Below are 6,711 nucleotides of genomic sequence, written 5' to 3'. Positions count from 1 at the left end.
GTTTGTTGTTGAGAAGACGATAAACAGTGAGGATGATAGGGAAATATGTATCGGTTATATATATAGAGAAGGCAAAAAGGTGAGATGATTTAAATTTTTGGGAGTCGTATGTGACAGCTACGCTAGTTGCACATAGCCAACGGGTGTATGCCATGTGTCCCTGGCATGACGTGATGCCAGTGATGATAGTTGTATAGAACACCAAAATGATTTAGACTAGATAGATAATTGAACTAGGGCAAAATTTATCTCGGTTAGATGAGGTAATCCTAGTCATGCTTTTGTAGACGGAGTTAAGAGGCAATTGAGAGACGAACTTGTTCCGTGATAGCTAGACCATGCTAAATCAGGCTTTTGTTGTCGGTTGGGCTATGGATTGGAAGGCTGCATGGCTTGGGTTGTGTAGAGAAGGTTAAATCGGTCAAATGTGTTGCTTGAATTAACCGGGAAAACTTGGTCCAAGATGTGTGAATGGACTAAGCTATCTAATTGGACCAATCAGACGGTTAAGCCGAGTAAGGCTCGTGGCATTGACCGAGCTAGATGGAGTGCCACGCAACGTTATCATGGTAGTGCGTCGGGCTGGGTTTGTACAGCGATGCGTGTTGCTCGGTTGTCTTAAGAACCAATAAGGTTAAAGTAGTGGGGTTGTTTGGTTGGTTGTCGTGTAAAGAGTTGTGTTATTTTGCCTGGCCACCAGTGGAAAGGGTGTTAAAGGATGGGCATTATCCTTTAGGAATGTGATTCCTAGTCGGATTCTATGAAGGGGAATTAGAATCCTACTAGGACCCTACCATGCGAAGCTTATAAGAGGTTAGAGTTAACCTAATATCAAGTATTGCAATCTTAGTTCCCGAATTTACAAAGCATTTTCTCTTTGTTGATCATATTTGTGGACTTAGGCATTGGAGGGGTTTCCGATACACACCTGTTGGCTAACTCACATTTTTGTGATTTCAAGCCATATGACGACGTTTGGAAGAGTGCAAGCTTGATCAACAAGATTATACAAGTACCAAATATTCCGTGCGCGTACAATATATATGTACACATTTTCTACACATGCAAATAGATTTCTCAATCTTTGATTCTCTAATTCACAGATTTGTCTTGTTTCTCTCTATATAGTTATATATATTGTGGTATGAAAGTAGGTTTTAGTAGTGAAAGGTTTATCTTTTATCAATACAGGATGTCTTACCATTCCTATAATATACAGTATGTTTTAGAGAGAGAAATACTACGATTTGCAAAACCCACCAACAATGTCGTCTAAGGATTTGAGTTTAGTAGTAGTGGCCAAGGATGGATGATAGAGTAAGAATAAATCGTGGTGTAGGTGCATCAATTCTATTATGGTAGGGATAGAAAGTGAAGATGGTAGATGTGATGGTGGTGGATAGAATGTGGAGATGGTGGATGTGAGAGCTTCGAGAGAAAAATAAGACAAGATGAAATTGAAGGTAAAATGGATAATTCACACATTGTGTGGATGGTATTAAGGTCAATGAAGATTTTATGTTAGTCCCATTAAGAGACAAACATTGACAATGGAATCGGTGTTATTTCTAAAAAAAAATTTTAAAAAAAAAAAATCGTATTAAAGACAAACCTTAGGGTTGTTAATGTCATTTACTTATTAATTAATTTATTTATTTATTTATTTATTTTTGGGTAGGTTGTTCTCATTTATTATAACTTTTAAAAGTGAGAAACGTGAAGCACATGGGAACAAGTGACAGCTCTGGTAATGGGGTCTAATCCATAAATTGCTTCTTCATTAGTTGTGATGTCTTTTTCTAACTAGGCTAGTGACATTCTCCAAATAAATTTAACCAAAAAAAAAAGAAAAAGAAAAAATCAAGCTCACTGATGTCTGGAAAACGATATTCAACTATATAATAATTGGAAAACGACATTCAACTATATAATATAATTGGAAAACGATATTCACCTATATAATAATTGGTAAATTAAAAAATATTTGTTTAAAATATAAATTAATTTTTATAGTTTAAAATTTGTAAATATTTTTTATCTTAATTTTTTATTTAACGGAATTAATAGATAAAATAAAATTACTAACTACTTTTCTACACAATAATAAAATTATTTGAATTGTTATTTTAAATAAATTTATGATATCATTAAAAACTATTAATTAAATTTATAATTTATTAATAAAATAACTTATTTGTTATGAAACTCAAAACTTCAAGGAGTAAGATGTAATTTTCAAAACTGTAGGAGACAATACGTATTTTAGACAAATTTTGAGGAATGTATTTATAATTTACTCTAAACTTTTTTAAGATTTTGCTTGGTTTATGAATTTTGGGAGATAATTGAAAAGGAAAATGAAAAATTTGTGTGAAACGTAGGTGCATTTCACTTATATGCTGCCATAGCTGTCGTCACCACCATCATTATTACCACCGCCTTCATCTCCATCGTCAGTGGCGGGGTCAGGAAATTAAATTAGGAGGGACATTTATTAATTATAATTTTATTTTATTTTTTTCAAAACCAACTATAAGAAGATAATAATAATTTTTGAATTAATATTAAGTACAAAAAATTAAATAAATTGTTACAAAAATATTTCACATAAAATTTTACAATTAATTTCGACTAAAATCAAAAAGAAAGTATTTCGTGTAACTAATGTATCATAGACAATGTAAAAAAGTCATATATTTAAGTCGTAAAATAAATTATATAATGGTAAAATGAATTAAATTTTTATAAAATTTAAGTAAAAATTTCATATAATAGTGATATCACGTCGTTATTGACATATGATATCACCAACCATTAGTAAAGCAACATATGAAGGGCGAACTCTATATGCAAATATAATTAACACTCTAGTAATTTTTACATATATATAGTAAGATTAATTATATTTGCATATCAATAATGATAGATATTACCTTTATATTGAGATTTTTTGACAAAATTTTCATACATAAAAATATAATTTGTTGTATTCACTTCATTTTCAATAAAATAATTACTATTGTTTTCATAAATTTAAAAATGCCCTTGATATTTTATTATAAATATTATTTTTGTTTAAAATTTTATTTATATACATATGTAAAAAAAAAAAAATTTGAAAAACCCAAGGGAGGCATGTGACCCCTCAATCCCTATGTGACGCCGCCACTGACCATTGCAATTATTTCCACTACCACCTCCATCATTTTATTACTACTACCATAACTATCGCTATTATCGCCACGGTTGCCGCCATTATTAGAGTATAAAAATAAAAATACATAATGCAAAATAACATTAATTAATTTGAGTGACAGTAATTGTATCCATGTGTCATTGCTCATAGTTATTTTTCCCATTACTAGACTCAAACCGCAAGCCAAACCCCCCCCCCCCCCCAAAAAAAAAAAAAAAAAAAAGTATATTTAAGTTGGAGCATTTAATGGGACATGCAAAATAACATTAATTAATTTGAGTGACAGTAATTGTATCCATGTGTCATTGCTCATTGTTATTTTTCCCATTACTAGACTCAAACCGCAAGCCAGCCGCCACCACCACCACCACTCCCTAAAAAAAAAAAAAGAAGGTATATTTAAGTTGGAACATTTAATGAGACAAAATAAATTACACCCATCTCGCTTAAAAGTTAAAAGAAATACAGTTAGTCTTACACTTTTAATATAATTACACTAATTTTTTTCGAAGTTTCATTCACATAACACTTAGGTCATTTTTAATTAATTATTTGTTAGTCATATAAACAATTAAAAAAATTATATTAGAATCTCTTCTATACTAATGCATATATTTATTTTGTTTATTTTAGTATTTGTCACAATCCAGATTTACAAAGTCTGACCCATGAGGACTAATCATAAATCATAAGAAAAAGACAATATTAAATAGAATAAAGGGACTTCTCTCATACATATATATATATATATATATAACAATATCATTTAGTACACGAGATTTTTCAATTAACATATATTATTTATTCAACATTTAAGTGGAGTGAACGTACAATATGTAATTCAAAAGTGATAAAAGTAAATGTAATTAAACTACCATCACTACAACAAAAAGCACACTCGGCGACTAAAATATCATTTTTCGTCATGGAAAGTACGGTTTTTGGCGACTAAAATGGAATTAGTCGCCAAAGTTGATCAGTTTTGCCGACTAAAAGAGTTTAGTCACCGAATATAACGGTTTTAGCGACTAAAAGGCAGTTTGGTCGCCGAATGTAGGGTTTTTAGCGACTACAGGTTGTTTAGTAGCCAAAAGTGACGGTTTTTTGGCGACTAAAATAATTTAGTAGCCAAAAGTGATGGTTTTGGGGACTAAAAAACAGCTTAGTGCCGATTATAGATGTTTTGCCGACTAAAATCTGTTTGGTCGCTGAAAGGTCAAGAATTGCCGACTCAATTGCACTTTAGTCGCCAAAAGTAGAGGTTTTGGCGACTAAAATTCAGTATAGTTGCCAAAAGTGCTATCCTTAGGGAATTAGTCACCATCAGTTTAGTCTAAAATTCAGGTTGGTGGTTCAAAACTTGGGAAAAGCAGAGGCAAATTTTTTTTTTTTTGAAAAATACTTTTGGCGACTAAAGTCTGTGGTCGCCGAAAGATAGGGAATTGGCGACGAAAAGTTTAGTCGGCAAATGTATAAATAATAAAAAAAAAATTCAGTATTGGCGACTAAAAGTTTAGTCGCTAAATGTATAATTTCCCAAAATGAAATTGACTATTGGCGACTAATTCTTTGGTCGCCAAAGACATATGTATTGCCGACTAACAAATCTTTAGTCGCCAAAGGTATTCACGACCATGTATTGGCGACCACAGCGACAACTAAAATATTTAGTCGGGGAAAGTGAAAATTCTACATTTGGTGACTAAAAAAGGACTTTTGACGACTAAAAATTTAGTCGCCAAAAGTGTTTTTTCTTGTAGTGCATTAGGCTTATAACAAATAAAAAAGGTATAACTCTTACAAAAGACGGCACTCGACCTAGATAAAAAGGGGCCCAAGGCCTACAAATCAAAATAACTCTCCTATAACTCATGCATATATCCCATGCCATGCCGGGACACACCATCAACACTTGAAAAAAAATTCAGCCACGTAAGATGAACATATAGTCTAGTAAAATAATTTTTCACAAGATGATATGTCTCTATACATGTACATGATCATAATACTACATATATATAGTTTATTAAAAACGGTTTCTCATTTCAAAAAAAGGTTTATATCAATCCTAATGAGCCAAACCAAACATTCTCATTAAGTTAATGTTCTCAATTTTATGACTATTGATCTGGAGAATCCTCTCTAAGACATGTATCTGCCAGCGGTTATAACTAAGCATTATCTAATCTAGTGAGCTATTTGAACTAACACTGTGCTAATAACCATCGTTAAGCATCCTCTAAACATCACCAAATTTATCAGTTTCTAACTTGAAGGATTTTGACACCTACACTTCACGGGTTTTCGGTCTTTCAACATGGACTATCAAGCCAAATTATCCTCAACATCATCTATACATGACCCTGATTCACCACCATTATTCAATTGAAACCGTAATGTTTTAATGTAATCAATAATGTAATCAATGCAACACATGCAAATATTCAACTCTCGTAAAATGTGCTCTATGCACCTCTGCTCAACAACGAGTTTTCATTTCGATGAATTCAACCAATCAATTATACAATGAATGTGAGTTTTTGTCATCCTATTGTATCAATGTCTACAAAAATGCCATTCTCCACCAATGACCAAAACAATTATTTATAACAATGATATAATCTCATAGATTATACTTATTTCTCCTCAATTCAAATATAACATCTTGAATTCCAATATAACATCATCAATTTCAACATAGCATCATAAATTTTTCATTTTGTGCAATATCACAAATTAGGGCTTTTCACAAATTTGAGACTTTCTCACTTTTAAACAACTACATGCAATTTTATATCCTATCTCTTGAAAAGAAGAGGAAAAAGACAGATCTCCAAAAGTGTCTGAATCAACTTTTGATCTGGATGAAAATGTAGCCTTCATCGAGCTCTACAACATTACTACTCGAGTTAGAGATCGATTCCAACTCTAGATGCTCCAAAAGTGAGGTAGAATGAGAGTAATGGTAGAGAACGAAAATATATAGAGACAAGAGAAAAATATACATAGAAAGAGGTATATATTTAATGAGGAAAGAAAGGATATATACGCTGAAAGGGGGGCTAAAAATACATGGCTGGGATGTTACCACATGCAGTGTCTCAGTCTTGACTACATGTGCGAAGCAGGCCGCTGCATATGTGAAGCCTCTCCTTGCCATCTTGGTCGCATGTGAAATTTCACGTACCCCTGACCTAGGTCTCCTTCACATTGCTGCACGTAAGAAGCTAATCGCCGTATGTAAAGGACCTCTAGTTGCATATACGAGAAGAATCCACCACATGTGTGGGTTCTGCACAAAAAGTCTAACCTTGCTGCACCCAATCCACACATACAATCCCTCTTGTTGAAGTCCAATTCTCAAGAGGGGTTTCTACACTTCTATCTTTTGTGTTTATGCCCAAAACTTAATTATTAAAAATGGTACACACTAAATAGGAATTTACACCAACTTAACCAACTCATTAGGGATTGGGGGTTGCAAGGACCCTTTGTGGGATATGATTTGCTAAGCT

The sequence above is a fragment of the Camellia sinensis genome, chromosome 2 (genome assembly GCF_055761805.1).
Source record: "Camellia sinensis isolate YWXY chromosome 2, ASM5576180v1, whole genome shotgun sequence".
Taxonomy (NCBI): Eukaryota; Viridiplantae; Streptophyta; class Magnoliopsida; order Ericales; family Theaceae; genus Camellia; species Camellia sinensis.
Note: the sequence above shows the minus strand (reverse complement) of the source record.